This window comes from Somniosus microcephalus, chromosome 14 (assembly GCF_052327205.1).
Source record: "Somniosus microcephalus isolate GS21.2 chromosome 14, FLI_Smic_1.0, whole genome shotgun sequence".
Lineage (NCBI taxonomy): Eukaryota > Metazoa > Chordata > Chondrichthyes > Squaliformes > Somniosidae > Somniosus > Somniosus microcephalus.
In genome coordinates, this window is record NC_141000.1 from 102,671,561 (window position 1) to 102,697,156 (window position 25,596).

General features: G+C 47.2%; 1 protein-coding gene across 2 annotated transcripts in view; it reads right to left on the minus strand.

The window, feature by feature from the left end:
- Positions 1–6,973, minus strand: part of LOC147107781 (transmembrane protein 50B) — a 93,390-nt gene extending 86,417 nt beyond the window's left edge. The window contains exon 1 of one of the 2 annotated variants that reach the window (XM_086007084.1): positions 6,862–6,973. The gene's annotated coding sequence lies outside the window, so the exon portion shown is untranslated. The remainder of the gene's footprint in view (positions 1–6,861) is intronic. The other variant, XM_086007085.1, reaches the window with a different exon arrangement.
- Positions 6,974–25,596: the final 18,623 nt, after the last annotated feature.

Here is a 25,596-nt window from a genome sequence, read left to right on the forward strand (position 1 = left end):
TCCATGAAAGAACAAACTTGCATTTATATACAGTACAGCTTTTCACATCCCAAAGCACTTCACGGCCAATGCATTACTTTTCTCAAGTGTAGTTACTGTTACATGGGTGACAAATGCAGGAGCCAATCTGCAAACAGCAACAAGGCCCCACCAACGACAAGATAAATGACCGGTTAATCTGTTTTGGTGGTGTTGGTTGAGGGATAAATACTGCCTAGGACACTGGGAGAACGCCCCACTTTTCTTCAAATAATGTCATAGGATCTTTTAAATGCCACCTGAAAGGCAAATGAGGCATTGGTCTAACTTTTCATCCAAAAGATGTTGGGCCGGAATTTGTGGCAGGTAGTAACGGTGAACTAACAGCTGTCACCGTTATTACCCCATTGAAACTGACCGCAGCTTCAGGATGTCGTGCACGCGCATCGGAACGCAGAAATCCTGAAATTGCGGTCAGTGCTGTGCTGTGGAACCCACCCCCAAAAGAAAATCCAGCAATCAGTGAAACTGACAAAAACTTGGGCTTTGCTGCAGTAATATCTGTAATGTATATACCTTTAAGGGGGGAACTATCTTTTACAGCTCATGTATACTGCAGTACCGGCAGTGACCACACCTGTATATAGCACTGAGTAGTAATCTGTACAGATCAGTTCCAGTGTGAGCCATGTTGAGTAAACACCTGTTGTACCGTTCTCCTGCAGTCTGTGTCTTATTATACACAGACACAACATTGGCGACAAGGCAAGTTCGAACCTACCTGCAACTCTGCATCACCTCCTGGGGATTCGTTCCTGGAGATCACTGGATTGGAGGTCAAGGCCAGAGACTCGGGCGTCGACCACGGGCAACCGCCCAGTCATCCAGCAGAGACTCGAGAATTGCAGGGGAGGCTGTCGAGAGCCAGGCTTGGCTTTCCAGTCGAGGTGGTCCAGTGAAATGGGCTGGCAACAGGTAGTGCGCAGACCCTTCCCGGACAGCGGCGGGCTAGAGCCCGACCGAGCAGCACAGCAAAGGGCCGAGCAGCGTCGATGGGGGAGAGAGAGGGCAGAGCGCAGCCGGTGTTCAGGGGCCGAGCAGCGTCGAAGAGAGGGAGAGAGAGACGCGCAGAAACCAGTGAGGCGCCGCCATTGCCACGAGGACTGCAGAGAGCGGCGTTGGCAGCAGCGCAGGAGAAGCGCGCGAAACCTACAGGGCGCCGCCATTGCCACGAGAACCGCCGGGAGCGGCGTTGGCAGCAGCGGGGGAGCAAGGAAAGCGCGGGAGACGCCATTTTAAACCACACCCAAAATGCCGAAGAGTGGCAGTATCACCGCATTTGACAATGAAGTCGAAGATTGGACGACATATGTCGAACAAATAGAGGTATACTGCAAGGCAAATGAGGTGTCAGATGACAAGAAAGCGTCGGTATTGTTAAATTTAATGGGTGCAAAGACGTATGGTTTATTACGAAATCTAGTAACCCCAACGAAGCCAATGGAAAAGAGTTTTGAAGACATAGTAACGATACTACAGGAACATTTAAACCCCACACCGCTGCTGATAGCAGATTCAAGTTTCACAAACGGAACCAGCATAAGGATGAAAGCAATGCTGATTATTTAACAGAACTGCACAAACTATCGCAACACTGCCAGTTTGGAGCGGGACTAGCAGATACCTTAAAGGACAAGTTTGTGTGTGGGCTTCAAAGTGAAGGAACCCAGAAACGGCTTTTATCTGAAAAGGACCTTACGCTGAAAAAAGGCTTTCAGCATTGCGGTATCATATGAAGCAGCAGCACGGGGCGCTGCAGAGATACAGAGACCGCAAGAATATGGCACAAACGAAATGTCATATAGAACAGAGAAGTGCAATCGCTGCGGCAGAACAACACACGACCAGAATGATTGCTGGTTCGAAGACAAAGTGTGCAGACAGTGTGGAAAAGTAGGACACATAGCACGAGTCTGCAGGTCGGGAAAGAAAACCAGCAATAAGAAACCTACCAAAGGAAAGTACAAGAAGGTACATAAGATGACGGAGAATAGTTCAGACGAACAAAAGAGTGATAACGACTCCGAAAGCAGGGAACTGAGTTGTCTGAAACTACATAATGTGATCACAACGGAGGATCACCGAACCATTTGGGTCACTCTCAAGTTAGCAGGAGTCCAGGTAAAGATGGAATTGGACACAGGATCAGCCCTAACACAGTCATAAACCGACGGGACTACGAGCGGCTATTCTCACACATACCCTTGAGAGACACAAAAATTATTTTGAAGACGTACACGGGGCAAAAAGTCTACCCCAAAGGAAAAATAAGGGTGACCGTTATATATAACAGTAAGGAAACACCAAAACTAGACCTGTATGTATTGCAAGATGGAGGACCACCATTACTGGGACGTGAATGGATCCGCAAAATACAACTGGATTGGCATTCCATACAGGCACTGACTGTGGCTGACAAAAAGGATGATGACGTCACACCTGGGCGACTGTCAAAAGATCCTAACTGACACGAAAGAAGTGTTCCAGCAAGGACTCGGAACACTAAAAGGCATGACAGCGACGATTAAAATTGAAGAAAACGCAAGCCCAAAATTTTTTTTAAGGCCAGACCGGTACCCTATGCGATCCGCCCAGCCGTCGAAGCAGAGCTGGAGAGTCTGGAACGTTCAGGTGTACTGTCCAAGGTAGACTGGAGTGAGTGGGCTACACCCATCGTCCCTGTGATGAAGTCGTTCAGCAGCACGCCTGGGGAACCAAGGAAGGTTCGCATCTGTGGGGACTTTAAGGTAACAGTGAACCCGGTCCTTCACACCGTACAATATCCACTTCCACGGATTGAAGATATTTTTGCCTCGCTATCTGGAAGGAAACGCTTCACTAAGATTGATCTGGCCCAGGTGTCTCTGCAAATGGAGGTAGAAGAAGCATCAAAAAAATACCTCACTATCAACACCCATAAAGGTCTCTACCAATACAACCGGCTGGTATTCCGGGTAGCATCAGCTCCGGCTATTTGGCAGAGGGCAATGGAACAAGTCCTGCAAGGGATCCCAGGGACCCAGTGTTATTTGGACGACATCCTGGTCACGGGCGAAAATGACAGTGATCACCTTGCCAACCTGGAGCAGGTGCTCACTAGATTGAAGGAATATGGGCTCCGAGCTAAACGCCCCAAATAGGAGTTTTTTAGAAAACGGATCTCTTATTGTGGCCACATTATCGATAAAGAGGGGTTACATAAGTCTCCAGAGAAGATTGAGGCAGTAGTCAAGGCTCCAGCACCGGAAAATGTGTCACAACTGAGGTCGTTCCTCGGGCTGGTAAACTACTACCATAAGTTCTTGCCAAATTTGTCTACAATACTACACCCACTGAACACCCTACTGCAAACTGGGGTGCCATGGAAGTGGAGTGACTAATGTAGACGAGCTTTCCAGAAGAGCAAAACACTAATCACATCAAAAGAGGTATTGGCCCATTACAACCCGGCATTACCAATTCGGTTGGCATGTGATGCATCACCCTACGGCATTGGAGCGGTGCTGTCGCACAAATTCTCGGACGGCTCAGAGAGGCCAATAGCCTTTGCGTCACGATCACTAACCTCAGCCGAGCGTAACTACGCCCAGATTGACAGGGAGGCCCTCAGCCTAGTGTGGGGAGTGAAAAAGTTCAATCACTATCTGCACGGGCAGAAATTCACCTTGCTGACTGATCACCAGCCTCTTGTCTCCATTTTTAATCCGAAGAAGGGCGTTCCGGTGATGGCTGCGCAACGACTACAAAGATGGTCACTTTTTCTAGGGGCGCACCACTATGAGATTGAATATAAGGGCACGAAACAGCATGGAAATGTTGATGGGCTATCACGCCTGCCATTACCTACTGCGGAGGAAGCACCAGCAGTGGATCCTGTCGAAATATTCCATTCGACTATAGTTGAATACCTACCGGTAACTAACGCTTGTATCGAAAAGGAAACCCGAAATGACCAGACACTGTCTCGGGTATATGATTTGACGGTGAAGGGATGGCCAGCACATGGCGACTCACTGTTGCCAGCATTCTCGACAAGGAGAGAACAGTTGTTAGTGTGCCGGGGGACCTTGATGTGTGGATCCCAAGTGGTAATTCCACCCAAGTTAAGGGATCGAGTGCTCAATGAGCTTCATGAGGGTCATCTGGGAGGGGTAAAAATGAAAAGTCTAGCCAGGGCTTATGTGTGGTGGCCGGGAATCGATAAACAAATCGAGGACCTGACCAAGAGCTGCTCAGGATGCCAGAAAGTCCAAAATGCACCACCACAGGCCCCTCTACACCCATGGGAGTGGCCCTCATCTCCATGGCAACGGGTGCATATTGATTTTGCTGGTCCATTCATGGACTCAATGTTTTTAATAGCCGTGGATGCGCACTCGAAATGGCCTGAGGTCATCAAAATGTCCTCCACCACCACGGAGAAAACTATTGCAGTCCTACGGACCATTTTTGCCAGGAATGGCTTGCCAGAACAGATTTGCTCCGACAACGGACCACAGTTTGTGTCCGAAGAGTTCCGGAGGTTCTTGAAAAAGAACGGGGTAAGGCATTACACATCCGCCCCGTATCATCCAGCCACAAATGGATTGGCGGAGAGGTTCGTACAAGCCTTTAAGAAGGCAATAAAGGCTATGTACAATGACAACATTCCGCTGCAGCACAAGGTGGACAATTTCCTGTTCGCCTACCGGAATGCGACACATGCAGTCACCAACCAGGCCCCAGCCATGATGTTCTTTAACCGAAGGTTAAGATCTCGCCTGGATTTGCTCAGACCAAACGTACGAAGAGATGTTGAGAGTAAGCAATTCCAGCACATCCATGGAGAAGCCAACAAGGAGCTTCAATGTAGGGCAACCAGTCTTGGCCCGTGACTACCGAACAGAAAAATGGCAGCCAGGAACGATATCCACACGGCAGGGCCCACTAATGTACACAGTGGACGTTGGGGAGAGCATCGTGAGACGCCATGCTGACCAGATCCTAGAGTCACAGGAACAAGTCAACCCCATGCCTCGCCCATACGTACCTGGTGATGAACCCGACGTACAGGTCGCATCTACCCCAGAAACAGTAGCATCAGAAGCTGATGAACCAACCGACGACAGGGGGCCAGAATCGCCTCCGCACCAAGAGCAAGACACTCGGGAAAGGCGCTATCCAGAAAGGATCAGGAAGCCTCCGTAAAGATTGAATATATAAATAGACTATTTTCAGCTAATGTTGCATGTTAAAAGTGTTAATTGTAATTAGTTTGATATTTAATTGTTAAATGAGTGTTATGGTACTGTTAATCTAAAAGGGGAGGAATTGTAATGTATATACCTTTAAGGGGGGAGCTATCTTTTACAGCTCATGTATACTGCAGTACCGGCAGTGACCACACCTGTATATAGTAGAGTAGTAATCTGTACAGATCAGTTCCAGTGTGAGCACATTGAGTAAACACCTGTTGTACCGTTCTCCTGCAGTCTGTGTCTTATTATACACAGATACAACAATATCACTGTTAAATACCCCATTAAATGTTAAGCCTTGTTGGAATAGGTGTAACTGGGGTTTTAACAAACATTATGGCCCTGAAAAGCTAATTTTTATATTTGTAGAGTGTCAAATTTCTCTATTCTGATTAAAAATTACAATTTTAAAAATCTTTAAAAACAGGTTTTAAAAGTTTGTTCATGATATTTCAGGTTCTACCTTATCCCCACGAGAGATTCCCAACCTTTGTTTCGCGCTCTAACATTTTTTTTAAAGTCCGGATAAAAGCAGCTTCTCATTACCTAGTTTCCTGTCTGTGAGAATTCTGCAACGTGATTGGCTGCTTAGACTGCTTGTTGACATCACAGCAACATCGCACTAGGGAATTCCCACTACAGAGCGCTGAAATCACTTGAACGTCGCAAAAGGCAAACTTCTCACCACAGCGATCGCAAAATCTCTCTCTGTGGGCAGCTTTCTTCGGGGGCCAGCCGCAAACGCTTTTGCTTCGCTGCTGACTGCAAATTCCAGGCCTTTGTCGCTGACAATGCAGCACTCCTTCAGTACTGTACTGAAGTGCCAGCTTACATCGCTCGTGTAAAAGGGAAGAGTACTAGCAACTGAGTCAAGCTGACACTTGCCCAACATTGTTAGAGGGTCATCCTCATTGATGCAGAGATTGGAGGTACCTATCCACCCCACTTCAAAATGCTGCCCAGCAACCTAGAAGTGGGGGATAAAATAGCAGAGAGGGGGGGGGGGGCAGAAATAGCATCTACGGCAATGTTGTGCAAATCTAATTTAGCGTTTAAAAATTAAAAAAAACACTTCCTGCTTTTCGTTTTGATTTCCTGATACGAATTGAAGTTGCTTATCAGAGAAGGCAAGCTTGCTGGCGGGGTTACCCCACAGGGAACACTAGTAAGTGATGAAACATTTATTGCCATCAGTTTAGGATTAAGAATGCCAGAGTTAATTAAATGGAAATAATATATATCTTGTCGAGCAGCAGTCACTATTTTAACTGTCCATTTGGGTTTTTAAAAAAGGGTGACAAGTTAATGACATGCCCAGACTGTAAATATGTGAAGTAAAGGCACGTTTGCATCCGATAAGTCGACACTAAAGGGATGGATTGGAGTGAGGTGCAAGGCGAGTTCAGGCGCTGCTGCAGCTTCCCCGACGGTCACCTCACGACACAAGAAAGCTCCCGGACAGACTGGGCGTCTTTCCTTCCTCCCCGCCGCGGGCGGCGGATTGGTGGGGGAAAAGGCCACAGTCAATGAGAAACATGTTACAATTGTTTAACCTCTCTCCTTTACCAAAAAAAATTACACAAACCTGCCTTCGGCCTCTTCAACTTGGCTCCGTCCTGTCCTGTCCGGTCCACGCAACGACTATTCCAGCAACCGCATCCTCACCGCATGCCGACCCCGCCCCCCCGGACGATGATAGACAACCCCGTCCGCCAATAGAAAGAGCGGCCGTCTCCCGAACCGCCAATCGCATCTCCGTTCATAGTTTAGGGGGTTCCCGCCCACTTTAAAATGAGGGTGTCGAATGGAACACGGGCCGTCATTGGCTGTCCAAGTTGAAACCCTCCTGCACGTCAGGTTCCTGATAAGGATTACCGTACCAGTCAGAGAATTGTTAAAGATAATTGTTAGCAGCTTCATAGGTAGTTCACTGCAGTAGCTGCCAACTTACCACATTACAAGGACAGAATTTTGAGCAAAAAAAAAGAGGACGACCAACTGGCAAATCCATTAGAATCATAGAATGGTTACAGTAAAGAAAGAGGCCATTCAGCCCGTCAAACCAGTGCTGGCTCTCTGCAAGAGCACTTCAGCTAGTTACACCACCCCCCCTTTCCCCGTAGCCCTGCAAATTTCTTTCCTTCAGATACTTATACAATTCCCTTTTGAAAGCCATGATTGAATCTGCCTCCACCAGCTTTCAGGCAGTGCATTCCAGATCCTAAACACGCGCTACGCAAAAAGATTTTTTCTTACGTTGCCTTTGGTTCTTTTGCCAATCACCTTAAATCTGTGTCCCCTGTGGTTTTCGACCCTTCTGCCAATGGGAACAGTTTCTCTCTATCTACTCTGTGCAGACCCCTCATGATTTTGAACACCTCCATCAAATCTCCTCTCAACCTTCTCTGCTCCAAGGAGAACAACCCCAACTTCTTCAGTCTATCAACTTAACTGAAGTCCTTCATTCCTGGAATCATTTTCTTAAATCGTTTCTGCATCCTCCCTAAGGCCTTCACATCCTTCCTAAAGTGTGGTGCTCAGAATTGGACACAGTACTCCAGTTGTGGCAGAACCAGTGTTTTATACAGGTTCATCATATTTTCCACATTTTTGTACTCTATACCTCTATTTATGAAGCCCAGGATCCCATAAGCCTTTTTAACTGCTTTCTCAACCTGCCCTGCCACCTTCAACGATCTGTGCACATATACCCCCAAGTCTCTCTGTTCGTGCACCCCCTTCAGGATTGTACTATTTCGTTTATATGTCCTCTCCTCATTCTTTCTACCAAAATGTATCACTTCGCACTTTTCTGCGTTAAATTTCATCTGCCACGTGTCTGCCCATTTCAGCAGCCTGTCTATGTCTTCTTGAAGTCTATCACTATCCTCCTCACTGTTCACTATCCTTCCAAGTTATGTGTCATCTGCAAATTTTGAAATTGTGCCCTGTACACCCATGTCCAAGTCATTAATATATATCAAGAAAACCATGGTCCTAGAACCGACCCCTGGGGAACACCACTGCATACCTTCCTCCAGTCCGAAAAACAACCGTTCACCACCACTCTCTGGTTCCTGTCACTTAGCCAATTCCATATCCATGCTGCCACTGTCCCTTTTATTCCATGGGTTTCAACTTTGCTGGCACTTATTATGTGGCACTTTGTCGAACGCCTTTTGGAAATCCATGTACACTATGTCAACTGCATTACCCTCATCAACCCTCTCTGTTACCTCAAAGAACTCAATCAAGTTAGTTAAACATGATTTGCCTTAACAAATCCATGCTGGCTTTCCTTAATTAATCCACACTTGTCATAGTGACTGTTAATTTTGTCCCTGATTACTGTTTCTAAAAGCTTACCCACTACCGAGGTTAAACTGACTGGCCTGTAGTTGCCGGGTTTATCTTTACACCCTTTTTTGAACAATGGTGTAACATATGCAATTCTCCAGTCCTCTGGCACTACCCTGTATCTAAGGAGGATTGGAAGATTATGGCCAGTGCCTCCGCGATTTCCTCCCTCAATTCCCTCAGCGTCCGAGGATGCATCCCATCCACTCCTGGTGATTTATCTACTTTAAGTACAGCCAGCCTTTCTAATACCTCCTCTTTATCAATTTTTATCCTATCAAGTATCTTCACTACCTCCTCCTTTACTATATCTGTGGTAGCATCCTCTTCCTTGCTGAAGACAGATGCAAAGTACTCATTTAGTACCTCAGCCATACCCTCTGCCTCCATGCATAGGTCTCCTTTTTGGTCCCTAATCGGCCCCACCTCTCCTCTTGCTACCTGTTAGATCCGTGATTCTGAGGGTATGCTGTTTTTCAATAACCACACGGATGCTGTAACTTAACAATAAACAGGTATTTACTGGAGGAGGGTAGTCTCAAGACTGGGGGTACAGAGGCATGCGCAAAGCTTATATACAGGTGTGGTCACTGCCGGTACTACAGTATACAGGAGCTGTAAAAGTAGTTCTGACTTAAAGGCACATACACTACAATTCCTCCCTTTTTAGATTAGTAGTACCCCTAATATTCAAATACCAATTAACACGGTAACATGTACATTAAACAACAATAGTCCATTTATAGATTCAGTCTTTGGGGCGGCTTCCTGACCCTTTCGGGATAGTGCCTTTCCTGAGGTTCTTGTTCTTGGTGCAGAGGTGATTCTGACCCCTTTTCATCGGGTAGTTCATCGGGTTCCACTGCTACTGGTTCTGAGGTAGATGCTACCGGTATGTCGGACCAGGAGAGCACCGAGGCGGCAGTACAAAAGCAGGAGAGAGGCGAGGCCCGACCAGATCGGACCAGGAGAGCACCGAGGCGGCAGTACAAAAGCAGGAGAGAGGCGAGGCCCGACCAGATCGGACCAGGAGAGCACCGAGGCGGCAGTACAAAAGCAGGAGAGAGGCGAGGCCCGACCAGATCGGACCAGGAGAGCACCGAGGCGGCAGTACAAAAGCAGGAGAGAGGCGAGGCCCGACCAGATCGGACCAGGAGAGCACCGAGGCGGCAGTACAAAAGCAGGAGAGAGGCGAGGCCCGACCAGATCGGACCAGGAGAGCACCGAGGCGGCAGTACAAAAGCAGGAGATAGGCGAGGCCCGACCAGATCGGACCAGGAGAGCACAGAGGCGGAAATACAAAAGCAGGAGAGAGGCGAGGCTCGACCAGATCGGACCAGGAGAGCACCGAGGCGGCAGTACAAAAGCAGGAGAGAGGCGAGGCCCGACCAGATCGGACCAGGAGAGCACCGAGGCGGCAGTACAAAAGCAGGAGAGAGGCGAGGCCCGACCAGATCGGACCAGGAGAGCACCGAGGCGGCAGTACAAAAGCAGGAGCGAGGCGAGGCCCGACCAGATCGGACCAGGAGAGCACCGAGGCGGCAGTACAAAAGGTGGAATGAGGCGAGGCCCGACCAGATCGGACCAGGAGAGCACCGAGGCGGAAGTACAAAAGGAGGAGCGAGGCGAGGCCCGACCAGATCGGACCAGGAGAGCACCGAGGCGGCAGTACAAAAGGAGGAGCGAGGCACACCAACTCAGCAGCGGGGAGAGAGGTCAAAAGTAATCAGAGTGTGACGTCACCAGGGAGCAGGTAAGTGATTGGTTGGTGAGTATTTCTCTTATTAAAGTTTAACTCTGTAGTTTATAGTTGCTAAGGTCTTTTCTGGTGTAGCAGGGACTGTTGGTAAACCATTCAAGCGCCTTAGAGTTTATCTTTAATTGGTGATAGTGAATTAATTTAAATTAATTAAAGGGTAAGTCATGCCAGGAGAGCCCAGCCCCGTGTTATGCTCCTCTTGCTCTATGTGGGAATTCAGGGACACTGCCGGTGTCCCTGATGACCACGTGTGCCAGAAATGCATCCAGCTGCGGCTACTAGCAGACCGCATTGCGGCACTGGAGCTGCGGATGGATGGGCTTTGGAGCATTCACAATGCTGAGAGGGTCGTGGATAACACGTTTAGTGAGTTGGTCACACCACAGGTAAGGGCTGCACAGGCAGAAGGGAAATGGGTGACCATCAGGCAGAGCAGTAGAGGCAGGCAGGTAGTGCAGGGGACCCCTGTGGCCATCCCCCTCTCAAACAGGTATACCGATTTGGATACTGTTGAGGGGGATGACTTACCAGAGGAAGGCAGCAGCAGCCAACTTCCTGGCACCAGGGGTGCTTCTGCTGCTCAGGAAGGGAGGAAAAAGAGTGGGAGAGCAATAGTGGTAGGGGATTCTATCGTAAGGGGTACAGATAGGTGTTTCTGTGGCCGTAGACGTGACTCCAGGATGGTTTGTTGCCTCCCTGGGGCCAGGGTCAAGGATGTCACTGAACAGCTTCAGGGCATTCTGAAGGGGGAGGGTGAACAGTCAGAGGTTGTGGTTCACATTGGGACCAATGACATGGGTAGGAAGAGGGATGAGGTCCTGCAGCAAGAATTTAGGGAGCTAGGTAGCAGATTAAAGAGCAGGACCTCAAAGGTTGTAATCTCTGGATTACTCCCGGTGCCACGTGCTAGTGAGTATAGGAATAGAAGGATAGAGCAGATGAATGCGTGGCTAAAGAGTTGGTGCAGGAGGGAGGGCTTTAGTTTCCTGGATCACTGGGCCTGCTTCTGGGAAAGGTGGGACTTGTACAAGTCGGACGGGTTGCACCTGAACCAGAGCGGGACAAATATCCTTGCGGGGAGGTTTGCTAGCACTGTTCGGGGGGCTTTAAACTAAAATGGCAGGGGTTTGGGAACCTGAGCAGGGAGACAGAGGAAAGGGAAAACAGGGATAAAAGCAAAAGATAGGAAGGAGAAAAACAAAAGTGGCAGTCAGAGAAATCAACGGTTTAAATCAAACGTGGCCACAGTAAATAATAATTCTAATAGGTCTAAGTGCGTTAAAAAAACAAGCCTGAAGGCTTTGTGTCTTAATGCGAGGAGCATTTGTAATAAGGTGGATGGATTGGCTGCGCAAATAGAGGTAAACGAATATGATTTGGTTGGGATTACGGAAACGTGGCTCAAGGATGGCCAAGACTGGGAACTCAACATCCAGGGGTATTCGATATTCAGGAAAGATAGGCAAAAAGGAAAGGGAGGTGGGGTAGCATTACTGGTTAAAGAAGTGATTAATACAATTGTAATAAAGGATATTAGCTCTGATGATGTGGAATCTGTATGGGTAGAATTGCGAAATACTAAGGGGAAAAAAACATTAGTGGGAGTGGTTTATAGACCTCCAAACAGTAAGGCGGAGGTTGGGGATGGCATTAAAAGGGAAATTAAAGAAGCATGCAATAAGGGCACAGCAGTCATCATGGGTGACTTTAATCTACATATAGATTGGGCCAACCAAATTAGTAACAATACTGTGGAGGAGGAATTCCTGGAGTGTTTCCGGGATGGTTTCCTGGACCAATATGTCGAGGAACCAACCAGAGATCAGGCCATCTTAGACTGGGTATTATGTAACGACAAAGGATTAATTAGCAATCTTGTTGTACGAGGCCCCTTGGGCCTGAGCGATCATAATATGATCGAATTCTTCATTAAGATGGAGAATGAAGTAGTTGACTCAGAGTCTAGGGTCCTCAATTTAAATAAAGGAAACTACGATGGTCTGAGGAGCGAGTTGGGTAGGATTGATTGGGGAATGGCACTCAAAGGGTTGACGGTGGATAGGCAATGGCAAACATTCAAAGACCGAATGGATGAGCTACAGAATTTGTTCATCCCAGTTTGGCATAAAAATAAAACAAAAAAGGTGACTCAACCGTGGCTAACAAGGGAAATTAGGGATAGCATAAGATCCAAGGAGACGACATATAAATTGGCCAGAAAAAGCAATAATCCTGAGGATTGGGAGCAGTTTAGGATTCAACAAAGGAGGACAAAGGGATTAATTAAGAAAGGGAAAATAGAATATGAGAGTAAGCTTGCAGAGAACATAAAAACTGACTGTAAAAGCTTTTATAGATATGTGAAGAGAAAAAGATTGGTGAAGTCAAGCGTAGGTCCCTTACAGTCAGAATCAGGGGAATTTATAATGGGAAACAAAGAAATGGCAGACCAACTAAATTCATACTTTGGTTCTGTCTTCACAAAGGAGGACACAAATAACCTCCCAGAGATGCCAGGGAACATAGGGCCCGATGAAAGGGTGGAACTGAAAGAAATCAGTATTTGTAGGGAAATGGTGTTAGGAAAATTGATGGGACTAAAGGCCGATAAATCCCCAGGGCCTGATAATCTACATCCCAGGGTACTTAAGGAAGTGGCCCTGGAAATAGTAGATGCATTGCTGGTCATCTTCCAGAACTCGATAGACTCTGGAACAGTACCCATGGATTGGAGGGTAGCTAATGTTACCCCACTATTCAAAAAAGGTGGTCGAGAAAAAGTGGGGAATTATAGACCGGTAAGCCTGACATCGGTAGTGGGGAAAATGCTAGAATCTATTATAAAAGATGTAATAGCAGAGCACTTGGTAAGCAGTGACAGGATCGGACAAAGTCAACATGGATTTACAAAAGGTAAATCATGCTTGACTAATCTACTGGAATTTTTTGAGGATGTAACTGGTAAAATAGATAAGGGAGAACCAGTGGATGTGGTGTATTTGGACTTTCAGAAGGCTTTCGATAAGGTCCCACATAAGAGATTAGCGTGCAAAATTAAGGCACATGGGATTGGGGGCAAGGTGTTGACTTGGATAGAGAACTGGTTGGCGGACAGAAAGCAAAGAGTTGGAATAAACGGGTCGTTTTCTGAGTGGCAGGAAGTGACTAGTGGGGTACCGCAAGGATCGGTCCTAGGACCCCAGCTGTTCACAATATATATTAATGATCTGGACGAGGGAATTGGATGTAATATCTCCAAATTTGCAGACGACACAAAGCTGGGTGGGAGGGTAAGCTGTGAGGGGGATGTCGTGAAACTCCAGTACGATTTGGACAGATTGGGTGATTGGGCAGAAACATGGCAAATGCACTATAATGTGGATAAATGTGAGGTTATCCACTTTGGTGGCAAAAACAGGAAGGCAGATTATTATTTGAATGGCAATAGATTGGGAGAAGGGGAAGTGCAAAGAGACCTGGGTGTTCTTGTGCACCAGTCGCTGAAGGTAAGCATGCAGGTGCAGCAGGCGGTTAAGAAGGCAAATGGTATGTTGGCCTTCGTAGCAAGAGGGTTCGAGTACAGGAACAAGGATGTCTTGCTACAGTTGTACAGGGCCTTGGTGAGACCGCACCTTGAGTACTGTGTGCAGTTTTGGTCGCCTTACCTGAGGAAGGACGTTCTTGCCATGGAAGCAGTGCAGCGAAGATTCACCAGGCTGATACCTGGGATGGCAGGAATGACGTATGAGGAGAGATTGTGTCGATTGGGCTTATACTCACTGGAGTTTAGAAGATTGAGAGGGGATCTCATCGAAACTTATAAAATTCTGTCAGGCCTGGACAGACTAGATGCAGGAAGGATGTTTATGATGGCCGGGGATTCCAGAACCAGGGGTCATAGTCTAAGGATAAGGGGTAAGCCATTTAGGACTGAAATGAGGAGGAATTTCTTCACCCAGAGAGTGGTGAACCAGTTCATTAAATATATTCAAAAAAGAGTTGGATATATTTCTTAAGGCTAAAGGGATCAAGGGATATGGGGCGAAGGCAGGGACAGGGTACTGAATTTGGATGATCAGCCATGATCTCATTGAATGGCGGAGCAGGCTTGAAGGTCCGAATGGCCTACACCTACTCCTATCTTCTATGTTTCTATGTCGGGTTCATCCCCAGGTACTCGAGACATGGGGTTGACGCGTTCCTGTGACGCTAAGATCTGATTGACGTGGCGTCTCACAATGTTCTCCCCGACATCTACTGTGTACATTAATGGCCCCTGCCTTGTGCATATCGTTCCGGGTTGCCATTTCTCTGTTCGATAGTCACGGGCCAAGACTGGTTGCCCTACATTGAAGCTCCTTGTCGGCTTCTCATTGATGTGCCAGAATTGTTTGTCCTCAACATTCCTTCGCACATTTGGTCTGAGCAAGTCCAGACGAGACCTCAACCTTCGGTTAAAGAACATCATGGCCGGGGTCTGGTTGGTAACTGCATGTGTCGCGTTTCGGTAGGCTAATAAGAAATTGTCCATCTTATGCTGTAGTGGAATTTCATCGTCGCACATGGCCTTTATCGCCTTCTTAAAGGTTTGTACGAACCTCTCAGCCAATCCATTTGTGGCTGGATGATACGGGGCGGATGTGTAATGCCTTACCCCATTCCTTCTCATAAATTTTTGAAACTCTTCGGACACAAACTGTGGTCCATTATCAGAGCAAATCTCCTCTGGCAAACCGTTTCTGGCAAATATGGTCCGTAGGACTGCAATCGTTTTCTCTGTAGTGGTTGAAGACATTTTTATCACCTCAGGCCACTTTGAATGAGCATCCACTGCTATTAAGAACATTGAGTCCATGAATGGACCAGCGGAATCAATATGCACCCGTTGCCATGGAGAGGAGGGCCACTCCCATGGGTGTAGAGGGGCATGTGGTGGTGCATTTTGGACCTTCTGGCATCCTAAGCAGCTCTTAGTTAGGTCTTCGATTTGTTGATCGATTCCCGGCCACCACACATAAGCCCTAGCAAGGCTTTTCATTTTCACTCCCCCCAGATGACCTGCATGTAGCTCATTTAGCACTCTCTCCCTTAACTTGGGTGGAATCACCACTCTGGATCCACACATCACTGTCCCCTGGCATACTGACAGCTGTTCTCTTCTGGATGAGAATGCTGGCAACAGTGAGTCGCCATGTGTTGGCCATCCCCTCACCGTCAAATCATATACCCGAGACAGCGTCGGATCATTGCGGGTCTCCTTCTCTATATCCGCGTTCGTTACTGGCAATCGTTCAATTATTGACGAATAAAATATCTCGATAGGGTCCACTGCTGCTGCTTCCTCCACAGTAGGCAGTGGCAGGCGCGACAGCCCATCAGCGTTCCCATGCTGTTTCGTGCCTTTATATTCTATTTCATATTGATTCGCCCCTAGAAACAGGGACCATCTTTGTAACCGTTGTGCAGTCATCACTGGAACGCCCTTCTTAGGATTAAAGATGGAGACAAGTGGTTGGTGGTCAGTCAGCAAGGTGAACTTCTGCCCATGCAGATAGTGGTTGAATTTTTTTACTCCCCATACTAGGCTGAGGGCCTCCCTGTCAATCTGGGCATAGTTGCGCTCGGCTGAGGTTAGTGACTGAGACGCAAAGGCTACTGGCCCTCTCCAACCCGTCTGGTAATTTGTGCGACAGCACTGCTCCAATACCATAGGGTGATGCATCACATGCCAAACGAATTGGTAGCGCTGGGTTGAAATGGGCCAACACCTCTTTTGATGTGATCAATTCTTTACACTTCTGGAAAGCTCGTCTACGTTCGTCATCCCACTTCCATGGTACCCCTGTTTGCAGTCGGATGTTCAGTGGGTGTAATACCGTGGACAAATTTGGTAAGAACTTGTGGTAGTAATTTACCAGCCCGAGGAACAACCTCAGTTGTGACACATTTTCCGGTGCTGGAGCCTTGACTACTGCCTCAATCTTGTCAGGGGACTTATGTAACCCCTCTTCATCGATGACGTGGCCACAATACGAGATCTGTTTCTGGAAAAACTCGCACTTGTGGCGATTAGCTCGTAGCCCATACTCCTTTAATCTGGTGAGCACCTTCTCCAAGTTGGCGAGGTGATCACTGTCATTTTCGCCCGTGACCAAGATGTCGTCCAAATAACACTGGGTCCCTGGAATCCCTTGCAGGACCTGATCCATCGCCCTTTGCCAGATAGCCGGAGCCGAGGCTACTCCGAACACCAGCCGGTTGTATTGATAGAGACCTTTATGAGTGTTAATCGTAAGGTATTGTTTTGAAGCTTCTTCTACTTCCATTTGCAAGTACGCCTGGGCTAGATCAATTTTGGTGAAGCGTTTACCTCCAGATAGCAAGGCGAAAATATCCTCAATTCGTGGAAGCGGATATTGTACCGTGTGAAGGACTGGGTTCACTGTCACCTTAAAATCCCCACAAATGCGGACCTTCTTTGGTTACCCAGGCGTATTACTCAACGACCTCTTCATTACAGGAATGATGGATGTAGCCCACTCGCTCCAGTCCACTTTGGACAGTACTCCTGAACGTTCCAACCCTTCCAGCTCTGCTTCAACAGCTGGTCTGATCGCATAAGGCACTGGTCTGGCCTTAAGAAACTTTGGGCTTGCATTTTCCTCTATTTTAATCGTTGCTGTTATGCCTTTTAGTGTTCCTAGTCCCTCCTGGAAGACTTCTTTTACGTCAGTTAGCATTTTTGACAGTCGTCCAGGTGTGACGTCATCATCCTTTTTGGCCTCAACCTTCAGTGCCTGTATGGAATGCCAATCTAATTGTATCTTCTGGATCCATTCACGTCCTAGCAGTGGTGGTCCGCCATCTGGCAATACATATATATCCATTTTAGGTATTTCCTGGCCTTTATATATCACTTTCACCCTTATTTTTCCTTTGGGGTAAACTTTTTGCCCCGTATACGTCTTCAAGACAATCTCTGTAGCTGTCAAGGGTATATGTGAAAATAGCCGCTTGTAGTCCCTTTGGTTTATGACTGTTAGGGCTGATCCTGTGTCCAATTCCATTTTCACTTGGACTCCGTCTATCTTGAGTGTAACCCAGATAGTCTGGTGATCCTCCATTTCGGTTACCTTATGTAGTTTCAGACAACCCAGCTCCTTGCTTCCGGAGTCTGTGTCACTTTTCTGTTCGTCTGAACCACTGTCCATCACCTGGTGTACCTTTTTGTACTTCTCCTGTGGAGATTTCTTACTGTTGGTTTTCTTCCCAGACCTGCAGACTCTTGCTATGTGTCCTGCTTTCCCACACTGTCTGCACACTTGGTCCTTGAACCAACAATCCTTCTGGTCATGTGTTGTTCTGCCGCAGCGATAGCACTTCCCTGTTCCATAGGACATTTCATTGGTGCCATATTCTTGCGGTCTCCGTTGTATCTCTGCAGTGCCCCTTGCGGCTGCTTCGTGTGATACTGCCATACTGAAAGCCTTGTCCAGTGTAAGATCCTTTTCTGATAGAAGCCGTTTCTGGGTTCCTTCACTTTGTAGCCCACACACAAACTTGTCCCTTAACGTATCTGCTAGTCCCGCTCCAAACTGGCAGTGTTTCGATAGCTTGCGCAGTTCCGTTAGGTACTCAGCATTGCTTTCGTCTTTGTGTTGGTTCCTTTTATGGAACTTAAATCGTTCTGCTATCAGCAGCGGTGTGGGGTTTAAGTGGTCCTGTAGGATTTCTACTACGCTTTCGAAATTCTTGTTCACCGGCTTCTCTGAGGTTATTAGATTTCGCAGTAACCCATAAGTTTTTGCACCCATGGAATTTAACAAAACCAGTGCTTTTTTAGCATCTGGCACTTCATTCGACTGCAGGACACCTGAATACGTTCCACATATGTCACCCAATCTTCGACTTCATTGTCGAACATAAACTGCCACTCTTCGGCATCCCTGGGTGTGATTTAACTGTCAAAAATGGCGTCTCCCGCGCTTCCCCTTCTTCTCCGCTGGCACAAAATGGCGTCTCCTGTGCTTTCCTTCCTTCCCGCGCTCGCCCTTCTTCTCCGCTGCGGCTTCTAAAAATGACGTCTCCCGCGCTCTTCCTTCTTCTCAATGGCGTCTCCCGCGCTCTCCCTTCTTCTCCCTGCGGACCCTGTTCAGCCCGTGAGCCCTGGCTGTGCTCTGCGCGTTCTTCTTTTTTTTTAAATCTCGACGCCGCTCGGTCTTGAACCCGGCTGTTTCTTTACCCTCTCTCTCTCCGTTTTTTTTTTCCGACGCCGCTCGGTTTTCAACCCCCGGCTGCGCCCTGTGCGCTTCACCCTCTGTCTTACCCCGTCGACGCTGCTCGGCTTTCTCTCCGCCGTCGGTCAGCTCCAGCCGCCGCTGCCCGGGAAGGGTCTGCGCTGGACCTGTCGGCAGTCTCTTGCTGATCATCGTGGCTGGGGAACCAAGCCCGGCTCGCCACAGCCTCCCCTGCGATGTTCACTCTCTGCCTGACGACTGGGCGGTTGCTCGTGGTCGACGCCCGTGTTCCTGGCCTCGACTTTTTTTTTGCAGGTAGATTCAAATCGACACTCGTCGCCACTGTTAGATCCGTGATTCTGAGGGTGTGCTGTTTTTCAATAACCACACGGATGCTGTAACTTAACAATAAACAGGTATTTACTGGAGGAGGGTAGTCTCAAGACTGGGGGTACAGAGGCATGTGCAAAGCTTATATGCAGGTGTGGTCACTGCCGGTACTACAGTATACAGGAGCTGTAAAAGTAGTTCTGTCTTAAAGGCACATACACTACACTACCCTTTTACTATTTATATGCCTATAGAAGACTTTTGGATTACCTTTTATGTTCGCTGCCATTATATTCTCATACCCTCTCTTCGCTCCTCATTTTCTTTTTCACTTCTTCTCTGACCTTTCTATATATAGCCTGATTCTCAGATGTATTTGCAACCTGACATCTGTCATACACGCTCTTTTTCTGCTTCATCATATTCTCTATCTCTTTCGTCATCCAGGGAGCCCTGACTTTAGTTGCCCTGCCTTTCCACCTAGTGGGAATGTACCTGAACCGTACCTGAACTATTTCCTCTTTGAAGGCAGCCCATTGTTCCATTACAGTTTTGCCTGCCAATCTTTGAATTCAGTTTACCCGGGCCAGATCCGTTCTCATCCCATTGAAATTGGCTTTCCCCCAGTTAAACATTTTTACTCCAGATTGCTCCGTCCTTTTCCATAGCTAATCTAAACCTTATGATACTATGATCACTGTTCCCTAAATGTTCACCTACTGACACTTGCTCCACTTGGCCTACTTCATTCCCCAGAACCAGATCCAGCATTGCTTCCTCCCTCGTCGGGCCGGAAACATACTGATCAAGAAAGTTCTTCTGAACACACTTCAGGAATTCTTCCCCTTCTCTGCCCTTAATGCTATTACGATCCCAGTCTATATTAGGATAGTTGAAGTCCCCCATTATTACTACTCTATAGTTCTTGCACCTCTCTGTAATTTCTCTGCAAATTTGCTCCTCCATATCTTTTCCAAATGTGAGAAGTCACACAACACCAGGTTATAGTCCAACAGCTTTATTTGAAATCACAAGCTTTCGGAGCGCTGCTCCTTCATCAGGTGAAGTGAAGAGAAGCATATAGGCACAGCATATATAGTCAGAGAACACTGCCAGATGATTACAGGTAATCTTTCTAACTGCCCTTTATCACACCTCGGCAGAGAGATAATCACAGCAATCAAAGGTGTGAATGGTGTCCAAACAGGTCAGTCAGGAAAACATTACATCAAAGAACAATGAGGTGGGGTCACAAGGGGTCGAATGTTGCAGATGCTGGGGTCTGTATGAAAAACAAAAAACAATAAATAAAAAAATCACAGCAGGTCCGGCCGCATCTGTGTAGAGAGAACAAGCCAACGACGACTAGAGTCTGGATGACTCTATGTCGGGTGGGGTTACATGTAGCGTGACATGAACCCAAGATCCCGGTTGAGGCCGTCCTTATGAGTGCGGAACTTGGCTATCAGTTTCTGCTCGGCAATTTTGCGTTGTCGTGTGATTCGAAGGCCGCCTTGGAGAATGCTTACCCGAAGATCGGAGGCTGAATGTCCTTGACTGCTGAAGTGTTCCCCGACTGGGAGGGAACACTCCTGCCTGGCGATTATTGTGCAGTGTCCGTTCATCTGTTGTCGCAATGTCTGCATGGTCTCGCCGATGTACCATGCTCCGGGGCATCCTTTCCTGCAACGTATGAGGTAGACAACATTGGCCGAGTCACGAGTATGTACCATGTACCTGGTGGGTGGTGTACTCACGTGTGATGATGGTATCTGTGTTGATGATCTGGCATGTCTTGCAGAGGTTGCAGTGGCAGGGTTGTGTGGTGTCGTGGTCACTGTTCTCCTGAAAGCTGGGTAATTTGCTGCGAACGATGGTCTGTTTGAGGTTAGGCGGCTGTTTGAAGGCGAGTAGTGGAGGCGTGGGGATGGCCTTAGCGAGGTGTCTAAAGCCCTCCCTCTTGCACCATCTCTCCAGCCATGCATTCATCTGCTCTATCCTCCTATTTCTATACTCACTAGTGCGTGGCACCAGGATTAATCCGGAGATTACTACCTTTGAGATCCTACATTTTAATCTCTTTCCTCGCTCCTTGAAATCTGCCCGCAGGACCTCATCCCTCTTTCTACCTGTCGTTAGTACTAATATGGACTATGACCTCTGGCTGTTCACCCTCCCGCCTCAGAATGTTCTGCAGCCACTCGGTGACATCCTTGACCCTGGCACCAGAGAGGCAACATACCATCCTGGAGACACGTCTGCGGCCGCAGAAACGCCTGTCTGCTCCGCTAACTATCGAATCCCCTACCACTATTGCTTTCCCACTCTTCTACCTCCCCTCCTGAACAGCTGAGCCACCTGTGGTGCCGCAGACTTAGCTCTGTCTATACTCCCCAGAGGAAACATCGCCCTCACCAGTACTCAGAACCAAATACTGGTTGGAGAACGAGATGCATTCAGGGGACTCCTACACTACCTGCCTGGTCCTCCTCTTCTGTCTGGTGGTCACCCATTCCCTTTCTACCTGCACATTCTTTATCTGCAGGGTGACCATCTCTTGAAACAACTATCCACGAAGCTCTCAGCCTCACAGATGCACCGCAGTGATGCCAGCTGCTGCTCAAGCTCCAAAACCCGGAGCTCGAGCTCCTCTAGCTGACGACACTTCCTGCACATGTGGTTGTCCAGGACACAGGGAGCGTCCTGGAGTTCCCACATGGAGTCCTGTGAAATGCACATCCTGTGCCATGTGGGAAGTCCTGGACGCTTCTCGTGGCCTGGACAACCACGTGTGCAGGAAGTGTCACCAGCTACAGCAGCTCGAGCCCCGGGTTTCGGAGCTTGAGCGGCGGCTGGAGTCACTGCAGTGCATCCACGAGGCTGAGAGTTACGTGGATAGCACGTTTCTGGAGGTGGTCACCCCACAGCTTAAGAGTGTGCAGGCAGAGAGGAAATGGGTGACCGCCAGACAGAAGAGGAGGACCAGGCAGGTAGTGCAGGAGTCCCCTGAGTCATCAACCTGAAAAGTTAACTGTTTCTCTCTCTACAGATGCTGCCTGACCTGCTGAGTATTTCCAGCATTTTCTGTTTTTATTTCAGATTTCCAGCATCCGCAGTATTTTGCTTTTGTACTAGGGATAACTGCTCTTCTTCGAAATAGTGCCTTGGGATCTTGGGAGGGTTGTAGGGATGCAGGAGGTTACAGAGATAGGGAGGGATGAGGCCATGGAAGGATTTGAACACAAGGAGAACTTTAAAAATTGAGGCCTTGATGGACAGGGAGCCAATGTAGGCCAGTCACCACTGGGGTGATGGGTGAAAGAGACTTGGTGCGAGTTAGGATATGGGCAGCAGAGTTTTGGGCAGCAGAGTTTTGGAAGAGCTCAAGTTTATGGAGGGTGTAAGATGAGAGTCCGGCCAGGAGAGCCCTGGAATAGTCGAGTCTGGAGGTAACAAAGGCATAGATAAGAGTTGCAGCAACAGATGGGCTGAGGTAGGGGCAGAGATGGGCGATATTACTGAGGTGGAATCCAGCAGTCTTTGCGATGGAGAGGAAATGGGGTCGGAAGTTCAGCTCTACTAGGACGCCGAGGTTGCGAACAGTCCCTGGCCCCTATCATGTATATATTTTTTATCCACTTTTTGTTTGTGCCTTCTGTTCTTCTCTCCCACATGGCAGCTGTCTTTCATTCTGCCAGCACAATTTACACTTCATCTAGAGCCATCTTTTAGATGAACCTGTCCCATTACCATCTCCTTTTGCCTTGAATATCTCTTAATGTCTCTTAACTTCTCCTGCCTTCTATCCTGTCACAGACCTGCCCTTTTGTTCTTTCATCCCCTCCCCCATTTCCCAGCCCCTACACTTGCTTAAAAATCTGTTCCATTTCCTGCTTTTTTCCAGTCCTGACAAAAGGTCATCGACCTGAAACGTTAACTCTTGTTTCTCTCTTCACAGATGCTGCCTGACCTGCGGAGTATCGCCAGCATTTTCTGTTTTTATTTGCGAACAGTCTATTTCATCCTCAGAAAGTGGTGAGAGAGGGGGATGGAATCAGTGGAAAGGGAACAGATTTATTGGCAGGGGCCCGAAGACAATGGCTTCAGAATCTTCCCATTGTTAGGTATATTTCAACAGCATAAAACCACAACACTAAATTGGAATTGGCAAACCCATCATAAAGAGGCTGTTAATGGACTACTTTATCCAACAATTTTTCATGTGCTAGAATCAGTTGAAAATAACATTAAAAGTTGTACCTGTTGCTCTAAAAAATTGCAATCAAGTCAAATTTTACTATCATCTGCTTATCTGAAAAATAAATTGGAGTTTCAAAGGACTTTTATTGAGGTAGGTCCTTGGTTTAATAATTGAGCACAAAACATTAGAGGCAGAAAGAGAAACAGGCAAGTTCAGTAAATAGTAGTGTGTCTCCCATGGCATTGCACCTGACATGTAGGAGTGTGTGGTCTCTTTCTTACCAGTCTCTCGTCTTCATGGTGCCATTTCTCTCTCCTCTTTTGCCTCTCTGTTTCTTTTCTCTTCCACTGCTCTCTCTCCCAACCCTTTTGCTTCTCTGTCCTTTTCTTCTTTCCTATCAGATAGGAGGTGGTGTTACTGAGGATCTACAGGCTGCATATTCCGGTGGGGAACGTGAGGGAAATGTCGCCTGCAGTCCTCAGGGACTGTCTTCCCATCTCCTCCCCCATCACGTGCTTCCTCCGATCCACTCACTCCATCATGTCCCCTATCCCTTCACGTTCCCACTACCCAAGGGTGAGTGGCGAGAGGCTGGAGGTGCCCTCACGCTGAACCGGAACCCCCTCCTACATCAAAATACAACATTCCTTATAAGGAAATACTTCATGTGACCACATTTTAAAGATGGCCAACAGAAGTAAAGTGTTTGATAAAACTTTAGGCTAAAGGCCCTTAAAGTCGACAGACAGAAGCATTCAACTACCGGCATGAAACACAAGCCCAGAGTTAGAATGATACATTACAGCACAGAAACCAGCCATTTAGACATCATGTTTGTGCCAGTGTTTCCACCCCCTCCCCCCACGTGAGCTAGATTACCTATCTAGTCCTACTCTCCTGTTCATTCCCCATATCCTTTAATATTCCTCTTTTTCAAACTCCCATTTAAATTTATGGACTCTGCTTCAATAACTGCTTGTAGCAGAGAATTCCATATTCTAACCAACCTCAAAAGGAATTTTTTCCTAACCTCTTCAATTCTTTGTAATTACAATAAATTGGTGTCCTCTTGCTACCATCTCACCGATCACTTATCGGTAAATGTAAAAGGTCTAAATGTTTTTACAAGTAAAAGTTAGGACAAATCCTGAAACAGGATTGTGGCATAAACAGTCCCTTGGATAACTTTGCTGTATATATGGCTTTACTCCAGTTAGGCAGACTGGGCTAGTTAGATAAAGAAGTCATGAGAAGGACAACTTCAGACCAAGGGCATACAAAGGAAGACATTCAGAATAAGGATTAAGAGTAATTCAGTCAGGCAGACAAAGGGAGACCCTGTAGAAGATGCAGACCACTTTAAAACAAAGAAATCTATGCTGAAGAGGTAAGGCAGCAAAAGCTCAGTTCAGTCAGAGACTTATCTAGCAATATTGTGACAAGTAATTCAGTAACAGTCAGAAGAAAGAGAGAAGATGCCTAATGAACCAAGAACAAAAATCGACAAATAACCTAGATTCCACTCACATGGCAGAGAGAATGAATGTGCAGAATTAGGAAAACAGTGTTAGAGATACATTTGTGCTGCCATTCATTTCTTGATCTTTAGTAAGTTATAAGCCAATTGTTTTCCAAACTAATACAGCCTTAAAAGGTTTACAGCACAGAAGGCCACTCGACCCACCATGCTGTGCCAGCTCTGCTAGAGCAACCCAAAACTAATCCCACAGTTTCTCCCTCTCCCCAACATCCTATATCTTCCTGTGCTCTAAATATTTATTCACTCTTCCCTTAAACGTTGCAATGGTCTCTGCTTCAACTGCCTATGATCCACTTCACTTGGGCTATTGCAGAATCTTTAATTCATATTATTTTGATTGGTTGACGCTGAGCAAATATGGCAACATATATTACAGACATAATATATTTCCTCACTAGCTATGGGCATTGTAACTATTCATCCCTACATTAATGTAGGGTCCCAAACTTTGAATGTCCAATCTTAACTGTGTCTTGGATCTGAGGCATACTTTTCCCACAGGTACAATCTGAAAACTTAAATAAATAAATTAGCCCAGAGCAATCGCTGTCTGATTCTTAATTATCAAAGTAACCAGTTTAAAGCAACACCAAACCAATAAAACGGAGACGAGCCAATAGCTTGATTCCACCACTCCAATGAATTGCTGATCTAAGTCAACAAGATTCTAACAATACTGTGACAAGGAGGTGTGCAGAAGCCAAGAACCTTTCCTAAGAGGTGAAGTAAAGGAGGGATCAGGAGAAGAATCCCTGGCAGCTGAGCCCACACTTACATATTTCCTTGTAACTAGTTGGAAGGACAGCAATATCACAGTCCTGCACACAGGACCCCATCCCACCAGGAAGGCAGCATTCAGACTTTTTTTTGTAAAAAAAGCAAGCCTTAGAAAATCA